Raw genomic sequence first — 13,306 nt, 5'->3', positions numbered from 1 at the left:
CAGTTTACGTCGTCTATCCTTGAGCAAAGTGTAACATCCTGCATTTTTGAAAATCTAAATATAAATAAATTGTGATTTTATCTTATTAAGTTTAAACTTTATAATTTTAGAAATTATTTTATTAGAATTAATTAAATAGACTCGGAGATAATTTTATTTTGAATCAATTAATATTCTTAAGTAATTTATTATATTGGAATATTTTGTATAATTTTAGTAATTGAAAAATAATAAAGAATTGTACAATTTAATTTAAGTAACTTTTATCCTGAAAAAGTTACGATTTATTTTACTAATTTGATATCTTATTTTATGAAGTAATTAATTAAGAGTAATTAAATTAGTTTTATTAATATTTGGAGTTTAAGTTAATTAATATTCTTATGTAATTTTTATAATTGGTTATTTCATATGCTTTGGAAATAAAATTTAGTAAATAGAAGTGTTATATAATTTAATTTAAGTAATTTTTATTATGAATAAATTATGGTTTATTTTATTAGTTTGAGCTCTTAGAGACTAATTTATTAGACATGATTAAATTGATTTTGATAAATACTTTAATTTTAAGTTAATCAGTATCTGTGCACAATTTTGATTATAACGAGTTATTTTATACAAATTGAAATTAAAGTTTTGGTAATAGAAAAATAATGAGGGCAATAGATATTTCAGGTTTAAACTGTTTTATAAAATAATTAGAATATTGATTTTATAATTTAAATTAGAAATAATTATTTGAACTCATTAATGAATTAATAAATAAAATTGTGTTCCGAGACTAATTTTCACAATGTTATATTTAAATCATAAATTGTCATTTATCTTGAATATTTTGTAAAATTCATATATTAATCCTATATCTTTTATTCTAACCCTAACTCTATATTTCTTATTTTTATGTACCGTTATCATCCAATACGTATACTCCTCACCCAATTACTGAAACACACATAGAGTACACTAACCCCTCCCTTATTTCTCCACGCTTCTTTTCTTTCCACCGTTCATTCCCGCAGGAATACACTCCACATAAATAAATTTGCACACAGAAAAGAAAGAAATTAGAGATAACAGGGGAAGAGGAATAGAGAGAGAGCGAGAATGCAAAGGGAAAAAGGGGAAGGGGGGAGCAGCGCCGGTGGGCACCATAGGCACCGCGGCTACTGTTGCTGCCTCACAGGAGAGTGAAGGAGAAGTAGAAGACGAAAAATGAGGTAGAAAAGGGAGGAAGTGTCGTCCCTGTTGTCACCAAGCACCGCCACCGCCCAAGGGGAAAGCTCAGTCGTTAACATCAATTCTGCCTGGACCACCGCTGCCAAACCCTAGCCATCACTGTCGCCACTGCACGTAAGAAGGGGGCGGCACCGCTGATGACCGTTGAGTTGGAGCTGTCACATACACGAGAATTTCCGGGAATCGTTGCTGCCATGTTCCCATTCCAATTAGGTTCAACATCCACTGTTTTACATTAGCCGTTTTCCCTTATTTCTGCTCCAGTTACATGCCCTATTTTGCCAATACTTTATCAATCTGCTTGTTCTTGTTTTAATTCAACTTTGGCCTGTGCTCTATTTTAAATTTTCAGAGTCGCTTCTACTTTTGATTCTATTGAATTTGAAATCTTCGTTTCGTTGAGACCATGATCACTGCTATGGGAACTAACTCCGCTGCTATCTTGATTGAAACTGTTGCATAGCTAGTAGTGGTCCAGCCAGCTGCCTCGTCATAATCCCGCCTCCGGATTCTTTTAATCGCGACATCGAGGTAGGGGGTTTAAAACAATTTCAATTTAAGAATGCCTGCAAGGTTTATTGAATAACTGCAAAGAGATTTAATAGCTGTGAGTAATTGATTGATTATGTAATTATTGAATTGTGGCTGAAATTGTGATTGGAATGGTTGAGATTGTGATTTGGAATTGTTGATTTGTGATACTGATTGATTATGTGGATTGGGAATTGCTTGATGACTAATTGTAGAGAATTTCTGAATTTTAATGGGTTATGTTGGATTTGTTGCCGTTGAGTTGTTATTTGGTATATTGTAATATTAATAAACTTGGTTGGTGGTTGATTTGGAATTGGTTTTGAGGGGTTTTGAAGGGTTGGATTTTGAATACTAAATATATTGGTGAAAAACTGATTTTTAAAATTAAACGGTGACTTTGGAAGTGAATTAGTTATTCAACGATAATCGAAATGATATAAGAGCAAAGGCTGAGTAAAGTATAATAAAAGTTGTTGTTGGGACTCAATTTTGAGAAGTTTGAATTAACTATAGAACTAGTTATGATTCTTCAAAGTTAAAATGTAAAACTTGATTTTCTGCATTATTTTTAAAGGAAGCCGGAAACTTTGAAAAACTATAACTATTTCTGTGATTATCGGAATTGTGTGGGACCAAATCCGGATTGAGCTTGGGGATATAGGGAACTGGACTGCTGAATTTGAGACTTTTTCATTAAGTTTATGATTTATGGTGAATTTTTGAATCATGGATGTCAAAACTGGTTTTTCTGCAGAACGTTTAACGCAGCAGTAACTTGATTCCTCTATTGGAAATTTTGCAGTTTGAATTTTGAAATGGAACCAATTTTAAATAAAACTTTATTCCTATTATTTTAATGCCGTAAAATTTCAGAACAATTGGACTTGTAGTTTTAAAGATATGAATTTTTGAAGGATGATGCATTATGCAGAAAAAGCCAGATTCTGTTTCCTTAAATTAGTAACTTTGGGAGTTTATAACTTTTGATCCTGGATAGATATTGAGATGCAACCAGTTGGAGGTGAAAATTAAGTATGTTTAGTATATGTGATTTAAATTTCAGGATTTTCTATGTTTTAATAAGTGAGTTATGGAACTTGGAAGAGGTTGTGTTCAATGATTTGTAAAACAGAATTCTGCAGAAAATTACCTAATTTCCAAGCTACGTAACTCCTTCATTAAAAATGGTATGACCTTGGAACCAATTGAGAAAACATTTGGATGAGTTATGTTTAACCACATTAATTTTGAAGGTAGTTGGATTTAATTTAGATTTTATATGAAATTTCAAATGTTGTATGGTGCTGCTGTCTTCTGGTTTTAAAACACTGCAGAACAGTCACGGTTTTGCTTATATTCCCGAAGCTATAGTCAGCGAAAAATTATGATTTTTGATTTAATAGAAAGCTTAATCCGAGACGGTCGCATGGATATAAAGTTTTCACAATTCCAAATTCATTTGATATTTTACAAAACAAAATGGAAATCAGGCTGCCAAGTTGTGTTGGTAATTATTTTGGATATGGAATTTAAGAAATAGATTTTCTATTATCAAATATTTTTGAGAATATATTGCTGTGGCAAATGCTGAAAGAGGCTGATGAACTGTTGAGAAAGAAGGAACCCGTAAGGGTGGATAAGTCCTATTTTTAAAGGAGATTATGTCCAAATTTTTATAAAAAATATAAGGACTTAATCAAAATAAATATTCAAGGCTTATTTAATAATAATAACTCCAATGATTCTTTTAAGAAAAGAATATTTGATCTATGAGATTGTTGGTAGGGGCGTGGGTCAAGTCCCGCTTGCTCAGTGCGTAAACCATTATGCAGGGATGGTGGTTTTGTCCCGCCTGCAGTGAGGACGGTGGTTTTATCCCGCTCACGTATTGATAAATTGTTCAGCAAGGACGGTGGTGTGATCCCGCTTGCATATTATTTTATGTACCCAGTAAGGATGGTGGTTTAATCCCGCTTACTGTGGAGGCAAGGACGGTGGTTTAATCCCGCTTGCATGTTCCGGGCAAGGATGGTGGTTTAATTCCCGCTTGTCTATGGAACCTACGGATAAGGATGGTGGTCTAATCCCGCTTATCCGAGTCGGGTCTGGCAACATAACCGACGTGTGAGCTCATGGCCAGTAGGACAGGCATGCATCATATGCATCTATGTGACATTGTTTGGGTGTGTATATTGTAATTGGTTTGCCTAAGTGAATAATTCTGTTTAACTGCTAGTTGCTATACTTGATGTAATTGCTCTTGATTGTGTTTGAACCTCATTACTTGTGTTTGTAACTGATTGGCTGGATTGTGGTGAATTGGGTGTTGATTGAGTTGTTTGGGCCTAAGGCTGTGACTGGTATGTTTGAGGTCTAGTTTTGTATAAAGTATCTGACTGATTCAGCATAGACTTAATGAACCTATGCTTGGAGTAGGATGATCATTTATACCGCGTAGGTAACTTCTGTTATGTTATGGTCTTGTAAGGTATGAAAAATCAAACTTGTTCAGCATAGACTTAATGAACCTATGACTGGGACAGGTTGGTCATTCATACAGTCTAGGAAACTTTTAAAAGTTTTACAAGAAAAATATGGATTTAGGATATTAAGTAATTAACTAATGCTTTTAAAGAAAGTTAGTTTCCTTTTAGATGTCTATGAATGCAGTTAACTATTTGCGCTTTATTCTTTACTTTCACGGCATTCTCGACCTCTACTGAGAACATGTGGTTTGGTTCTCACCCCCAAATTTTTCACCCTTTCAGCAACAGGTTTGAAGACGCAATTTGAAGCTGCGAGCGATCAGTAGGCTTTCTTTATGGTTTTAATTGCTTTCATAGAGTCCCCTCGCTATTGTCCTTTGAGATTTTATTTTACATAGAGGGGTAGGTTTAGTATATTGTATTTGAGTTTTTTTTGGTCTCTTTTGTATAAGAATTATTATCAATAATATTTATGTGATTATTATTATTTGTGAATGTTTGAATTATGACTTTAATGAATAAGAAAAAAACAAAATTTCTGGAATTTTCTTAAAACTGAAACGCGAACTCGATACAAAGGCTCGATAATTAAGTAGTCAATACTAGAGAAGGTTACGTAATGTTCTTTCTAGTGGAAATACCCTGACTTAAGCAAGGTATTTTGCTGGACGGGACGTTACAATATGGTATCAGAGCAGTCTTTCCTGTAGAGCCTTGGGAGTGGACTGACTATGCTTCATTGCGTACTCTGAGTGTCTGTCATGCTTTATAGCTTGTTCTTATGACAAGAGTTTGTGTTTTATATGCATGACTGTCTAATGATTAATGCTATTAGATTACCATTGCATACCTCATGGTATCAAGTTTGGCCAACTTAATACTAATGATTTATGTATATGGAAATACTAATGGGTTATCATAGACGAAATAGAAGTGATAAGGTTAATGCGAATCACGAGGTTTTGGGGACGTTAGAAACTAAATTCTAGAGATTAGTTCCGTTTCGACGTATGCTCTTTATTCGTGCTTAGTGTTATCTCTTTCTCTATTAATTGTATTGGAATTTCTAGTTTCTGATCTCTTTCTTGCTAATCTTGTGTTATCATTCGTGCATATCCTTGCTTGACTCTGTATCTAGTTGTTGTTTGAATCTTTTGAACCATTTATCTTATACCTTACCAACTCTATGCTCTTTGCTTTGAACTTGGATTTATTTCGGTGCAACATATCATTTCTTGTAATTTCCTTCTTGAGTATTTGTTTCAGATTCTCTTCGAGAAAAATTTCAATTTAAATCTTTTCTTACTTGATTGTATCCACAACCCTTGCTTAAATTTTGATGGGATTATTTTTAATTCAGCCTAGACTTTCTTATATAAACTCTAAAACTTCTTTATATAGTTTAATCTTGTTTATTTGTGATATACTATTTTTCTTTTATTGATTTATAGAAAATTTTATTTCAAAAATTATTCTTTGAATTGAACCAGATTTTCTTCCAACTTTATTATAATTCTATGGCTATCCTTACCTAATTATGTACTTAAGTATTCTCCAGGATTTTTTTTTAGAAAATATTTTGCCCTTGACATCAAACAAGCTTTAATTTACAAACCATGCATGATTTGTTTTGATTTAAAAACTAAATTAATATAACATTATTTATACTAAGTTTAGTACTTTTGGGAAATGTTAGATTTATATATATTCTTTTGAAAAAGATAAACTAATTCCCTCTATTTCAAATTGAAGTTGTTCAAAATCGTTGTACTATCTTCCCTAATGATGTTCATATTGAAACTGTTCGATTTAAAATTTCTTCCTAAGCTTTGAATTAACTCCCTTTATGCTCCATTTCATTGCTTATATATATCCTTGTTTGTTGACGATCTCACGTATTCCTTCAAAACCTTGCGAAATACCATCTTGTGCAATTGCAAACTTGAGTATTCTTCTAATTTCACGCATAAACCTTTCGTGCCGTTTGTCTTTCTCTTCTCATGTTTCGTATTCCTTATAGGCAGTAGTTCTTAGGGACACGATTTGTGCGTACGGAAAGTGAATCTGGTCAGTATACGAAGTTATAAGGAGTTTAATTCTGAGGCGACAAGAGGAAGTGGTCGTGCTTTGTTAAGAGTTCTGAACGAATATTGTGCCTATTTGATTTTGGATTTTGAAATTTTTCTTGTGTTAAGTTATTTTATCAACTCTTGCATTACCTAGTATATTTTCTTCTATGTTTATGTGATATGATTTTCTTGGATCCTTTAAAATGTTCAAAAGGGGATGTGAAAATAAACTTTTTCTTCATCTTGTATCAATTTTCGAGGGCGAAAATTTTTGTAAGTTGGATAGAATGTAACATCCCGCATTTTTGAAAATCTAAATATAAATAAATTGTGATTTTATCTTACTAAGTTTAAACTTTATAACTTTAGAAATTATTTTATTAGAAATAATTAAATAGACTCGGAGATAATTTTATTGTGAATCAATTAATATTCTTAAGTAATTTTATTATATTGGAATATTTTGTATAATTTTAGTAATTAAAAAATAATAAAGAATTGTACAATTTAATTTAAGTAACTTTTATCCTGAAAAAATTACAATTTATTTTACTAATTTGATATCTTATTTTATGAAGTAATTAATTAAGAGTAATTAAATTAGTTTTATTAATATTTGGAGTTTAAGTTAATTAATATTCTTATGTAATTTTTATAATTGGTTATTTCATATGCTTTGGAAATAAAATTTAGTAAATAGAAGTGTTATATAATTTATTTAAGTAATTTTTATTATGAATAAATTATGGTTTATTTTATTAGTTTGAGCTCTTAGAGACTAATTTATTAGGCATGATTAAATTTATTTTGATAAATACTTTAATTTTAAGTTAATCAGTATCTGTGCACAATTTTGATTATAACGAGTTATTTTATACAAATTGAAATTAAAGTTTTGGTAATAGAAAAATAATGAGGGCAATAGATATTTCAGGTTTAAACTGTTTTATAAAATGATTAGAATATTGATTTTATGATTTAAATTAGAAATAATTATTTGAACTCATTAATGAATTAATAAATAAAATTGTGTTCCGAGACTAATTTTCACAATGTTATATTTAAATCATAAATTGTCATTTATCTTGAATATTTTGTAAAATTCATATATTAATCCTATATCTTTTATTCTAACCCTAACTCTATATTTCTTATTTTTATGTACCGTTATCATCCAATACGTATACTCCTCACCCAATTATTAAAACACACATAGAGTACACTACCCCTCCCTTATTTCTCCACGCTTCTTTTCTTTCCACCGTTCATTCCCGCAGGAATACACTCCACATAAATAAATTTGCACACAGAAAAGAAAGAAATTAGAGATAACAGGGGAAGAGGAATCGAGAGAGAGCGAGAATGCAGAGGGAAAAAGGGGAAGGGGGGAGCAGCGCCAGTGTGCACCATAGGCACCGCGGCTGCTGTTGCTGCCTCACAGGAGAGTGAGGGAGAAGTAGAAGACGAAAAATGAGGTAGAAAAGGGAGGAAGTGTCGTCCCTGTTGTCACCAAGCACCGCCGCCGCCCAAGGGGAAAGCTCAGTCGTTAACATCAATTCTGCCTGGACCACCACTGCCAAACCCTAGCCATCACTGTCGCCACTGCACGTAAGAAGGGGGCGGCACCGCTGATGACCGTTGAGTTGGAGCTGTCACAGACACGAGAATTTTCGGGAATCGTTGCTGCCATGTTCCCATTCCAATTAGGTTCAACATCCACTGTTTTACATTAGCTGTTTTCCCTTATTTCTGCTCCAGTTACATGCCCTATTTTGCCAATACTTTATCAATCTGCTTGTTCTTGTTTTAATTCAACTTTGGCCTGTGCTCTATTTTAAATTTCCAGAGCCGCTTCTGCTTTTGATTCTATTGAATTTGAAATCTTCGTTTCGTTACGACCATGATCACTGCTATGGGAACTAACGCCGCTGCTATCTTGATTGAAACTGTTGCATAGCTAGTAGTGGTCCAGCCAGCTGCCTCGTCATAATCCCGCCTCCGGATTCTTTTAATCGCGACATCGAGGTAGGGGGTTTAAAACGATTTCAATTTAAGAATGCCTGCAAGGTTGATTGAATAACTGCAAAGAGATTTAATAGCTGTGAGTAATTGATTGATTATGTAATTATTGAATTGTGGCTGAAATTGTGATTGGAATGGTTGAGATTGTAATTTGGAATTGTTGATTTGTGATACTGATTGATTATGTGGATTGGGAATTGCTTGATGACTAATTGTTGAGAATTTCTGAATTTTAATGGGTTATGTTGGATTTGTTGCCGTTGAGTTGTTATTTGGTATATTGTAATGTTAATGAACTTGGTTGGTGGTTGATTTGGAATTGGTTTTGAGGGGTTTTGAAGGGTTGGATTTTGAATACTAAATAGATTGTTGAAAAACTGATTTTTGAAATTAAAAGGTGACTTTGGAAATGAATTAGTTATTCAACGATAATCAAAATGATATAAGAGCAAAGGCTGAGTAAAGTATAATAAAAGTTGTTGTTGGGACTCAATTTTGAGAAGTTTGAATTAACTATAGAACTAGTTATGATTCTTCAAAGTTAAAATATAAAACTTGATTTTCTGCATTATTTTTAAAGGAAGCCGGAAACTTTGAAAAACTATAACTATTTCTGTGATTATCGGAATTGTGTGGGACTAAGTCCGGATTGAGCTTGGAGATATAGGGAACTGGACTGCTGAATTTGAGACTTTTTCACTAAGTTTATGATTTATGGTGAATTTTTGAATCATGGATGTCAAAACTGGTTTTTCTGCAGAACGTTTAACGCAGCAGTAACTTGATTCCTCTATTGGAAATTTTTCAGTTTGAATTTTGAAATGGAACCAATTTTAAATAAAACTTTATTTCTATTATTTTAATTCCGTAAAATTTCAGAACAATTGGACTTGTAGTTTTAAAGATATGAATTTTTGAAGGATGATGCATTATGCAGAAAAAGCCAGATTCTGTTTCCTTAAATTAGTAAATTTGGGAGTTTATAACTTTTGATCCTGGATAGATATTGAGATGCAACTAATTGGAGGTGAAAATTAAGTATGTTTAGTATATGTGATTTAAATTTCAGGATTTTCTATGTTTTAATAAGTGAGTTATGGGACTTGGAAGAGGTTGTGTTCAAAGATTTATAAAACAGAATTCTGCAGAAAATTACCTAACTTCCAAGCTACGTAACTCCTTCATTAAAAATGGTATGACCCTGGAACCAATTGAGAAAGAAATTTGAATGAGTTATGTTTAACCACATTAATTTTGAAGGTAGTTGGATTTAATTTGGATTTTATATGAAATTTCAAATGTTGTATGGTGCTGCTGTCTTTTGGTTTTAAAACACTGCAGAACAGTCACGGTTTTGCTTATATTCCCGAAGCTATAGTCAGCGAAAAATTATGATTTTTGATTTAATAGAAAGCTTAATCCGAGACGGTCGCATGGATATAAAGTTTGCACAATTCCAAATTCATTTGATATTTTACAAAACAAAATGGAAATCAGGCTGCCAAGTTGTGTTGGTAATTATTTTGGATATGGAATTTAAGAACTAGATTTTCTATTATCAAATGTTTTTGAGAATATATTACTGTGGCAAATGCTGAAAGAGGCTGATGAACTGTTGAGAAAGAAGGAACCCGTAAGGGTGGATAAGTCCTATTTTTAAAGGAGATTATGTCCAAATTTTTATAAAAAATATAAGGACTTAATCAAAATAAATATTCAAGGCTTATTTAATAATAATAACTCCAATGATTCTTTTAAGAAAAGAATATTTGATCTATGAGATTGTTGGTAGGGGCGTGGATCTAGTCCCGCTTGCTCAGTGCGTAAACCATTATGCAGGGATGGTGGTTTTGTCCCGCCTGCAGTGAGGACGGTGGTTTTATCCCGCTCACGTATTGATAAATTGTTCAGCAAGGACGGTGGTGTGATCCCGCTTGCATATTATTTTATGTACCCAGTAAGGATGGTGGTTTAATCCCGCTTACTGTGGAGGCAAGGACGGTGGTTTAATCCCGCTTGCATGTTCCGGACAAGGATGGTGGTTTAATTCCCGCTTGTCTATGGAACCTACGGATAAGGATGGTGGTCTAATCCTACTTATCCGAGTCGGGTCTGGCAACATAACCGACGCGTGAGCTCATGGCCAATAGGACAGGCATGCATCATATGCATCTATGTGACATTGTTTGGGTGTGTATATTGTAATTGGTTTGCCTATGTGAATAATTCTGTTTAACTGCTAGTTGCTATACTTGATGTAATTGCTCTTGATTGTGTTTGAACCTCATTACTTGTGTTTGTAACTGATTGGCTGGATTGTGGTGAATTGGGTGTTGATTGAGTTGTTTGGGCCTAAGGCCGTGACTGGTACGTTTGAGGTCTAGTTTTGTATAAATATCTGACTGATTCAGGATAGACTTAATGAACCTATGCTTGGAGCTAGATGATCATTTATACCGCGTAGGTAACTTCTTTTATATTATGGTCTAGTAAGGTATGAAAAATCAAACTGGTTCAGCATAGACTTAATGAACCTATGACTGGGACAGGTTGGTCATTCATACAGTCTAGGAAACTTTTAAAAGTTTTACAAGAAAAATATGGATTTAGGATATTAAGTAATTAACTAATGCTTTTAAAGAATGTTAGTTTCCTTTTAGATGTCTATGAATGCAGTTACCTATTTGCGCTTTATTCTTTACTTTCACGGCATTCTCGACCTCTACTGAGAACATGTGGTTTGGTTCTCACCCCCAAATTTTCCACCCTTTCAGCGACAAGTTTAAAGACGCAATTTGAAGCTGCGAGCAATTAGTAGGCTTTCTTTATGGTTTTAATTGCTTTCATAGAGTCCCCTCGCTATTGTCCTTTGAGATTTTATTTTACATAGAGGGGTAGGTTTAGTATATTGTATTTGAGTTTTATTTGGTCTCTTTTGTATAAGAATTATTATTAATAATATTTATGTGATTATTATTATTTGTGAATGTTTGAATTATGACTTTAATGAATAAAAGAAAACAAAATTTTCTGGAATTTTCTTAAAACTGAAACGCGAACTCGATACAAAGGCTCGATAATTAAGTAGTCAATACAAGAGAAGGTTACGTAATGTTCTTTCTAGTGGAAATACCCTGACTTAAGCAAGGTATTTTGCTGGACGGGACGTTACACAAAGTATGGACTATTATATATTGCTGGAAAGCCCTGGATGTCTACTTTCCAACGCAAATGAGAGCGCGCCATTTGGAGTTTTGTAGCTCCAAAAAATCTACTTTGAGTGCAGGGAGGTCAGAATCCAACAGCATCAGCAGTCCTTTTTCAGCCTGAATTAGATTTTTGCTCAGCTCCCTCAATTTCAGCCAGAAAATACCTGAAATCACAGAAAAATACACAAACTCATAGTAAAGTCCAGCAATGTGATTTTTAATTAAAAACTAATAAAAATATACAAAAATCCAACTAAATCATACTAAAAACTAAGTAAAAACAATGCCAAAAAGCGTATAAATTTTCCGCTCATCAATGAGCACAGGATTCCAAATCCACAGAGGCTAGTTGAAGTAACAATGGAACATAAGGACTCACTCCCAAAGGATTTAATGGAAGATCGTAAAGAAGAAAAGGAGGAAGTCAATCAAGAGATTTCACACTCATTTGAAGCAGAGAGCTATAAAGATGAAGGGTTCATTGAAACCCCAATGCAAGAAGTTTCTGAGGAAGAAATCACTTCAACAATCACACAACCACCAAGTCATGATATCCAAGAAGTGAAGGCAACCAACAACAACACCGAGAAGAGGATTGTGACCAAGCCACAATTGATCGTATCCATGAAGAAGAAAAGGTCAACCACAAGCAATCCAACCCCTGAACCACCAGCAAGCAAGTTCAATTAAGCAACTTACCAAAGGAAGCTTGCTCAGAGTAAACCAAAACAGAGGACAATAGCTGAATCTTCTCCCCCCTTGAGCTCATTCCTCTTAACAAACTGGAAGAAGAGGAAGAAAGTGAAGAACAACATGTCAAGCTAATAACACTAAAAGAGCGCTTGTTGGGAGGCAACCTAACCGTAGGTAATATTTCATGTCTTTGCTTTGTTTACTTTCTTTGTCTGCTTTGTTTATTTTCAATAAATTGGCATATGATTACATTCTAAGTTTGGTGTTGCCCTACAACAATTTATTTTCAAATCCATCTGGATGATTGCATCAATTCTAAATGGAAGTGTCACACTAAGTTTCTAAGTTTGGTGTGCCACTTAATTTTCTGTGCAAATAAATCCAGCAACACCACTTGTCTGCATAATCATAATGCCTTTGCAGTGTTATTTTTTTTCTTTTGGTTTGACACTTTTTCATTCTATTTGATTTAGCCATTTTTGTTTTTAATACTTTCATTTATTTTGCTCCTTAACTGTTTTTGTTAATAACTCACAAAAAATTCCCTACTCATGACAGATTCTTTGCTTGATGATTGTATTTAACAAATAACAGTTTCATTTGCTTAGTTTTAGTTCAAATAAATTGACATGTGATTGTATTCTAAGTTTGGTGTTGCTACGCAACAAAATTTGGTTCCAATCCTTACTAGATACTTGCATCAATTCCAAGTGAAAGTGTCACATTAAATTTGATGTGCCACTTATCTTTTATTCTATGTATCATGCACACCCTCTTATGTTTGTAATCACAATGTCTCTGTTTCCTGTGCCTCGATGGTTATTTTTCTTGCTTAAAACACGTGTACTACTAACATTTTTATTGTGTGAGACATTCATGCTCCATCTTAGACCCCATCACCATTGTTCTAATTGTTCCTTGAGGATGAGCAAGAATTCTGAGTTTGGCATGGGAAGAGGAAGAATAGAGGAGAAAGGACAACAACAATGAAGATGAACTACAAGGTGGTAAAGTTTATTTTTCTCTTATGTGTTTCTAGTACTTTAAATTGCATGAT

The 13,306-nt window shown here is 33.3% G+C and overlaps 1 long non-coding RNA gene across 1 annotated transcript; it reads left to right on the top strand.

Moving 5' to 3' along the window:
- The first annotated feature begins 879 nt into the window (after window positions 1–879).
- Window positions 880–11,334, top strand: LOC112777340 (uncharacterized). The gene is made up of 5 exons (XR_003190387.3): window positions 880–1,449; window positions 1,589–1,767; window positions 4,539–8,032; window positions 8,172–8,350; window positions 11,122–11,334. It is a non-coding gene; the product is annotated as an uncharacterized lncRNA (long non-coding RNA).
- Window positions 11,335–13,306: the final 1,972 nt, after the last annotated feature.

Source organism: Arachis hypogaea, chromosome 19, assembly GCF_003086295.3.
Source record: "Arachis hypogaea cultivar Tifrunner chromosome 19, arahy.Tifrunner.gnm2.J5K5, whole genome shotgun sequence".
Taxonomy (NCBI): Eukaryota; Viridiplantae; Streptophyta; class Magnoliopsida; order Fabales; family Fabaceae; genus Arachis; species Arachis hypogaea.
The sequence above is the reverse complement of the archived record's forward strand: the minus strand, read 5'-3'. Positions and strand labels throughout refer to the sequence as shown.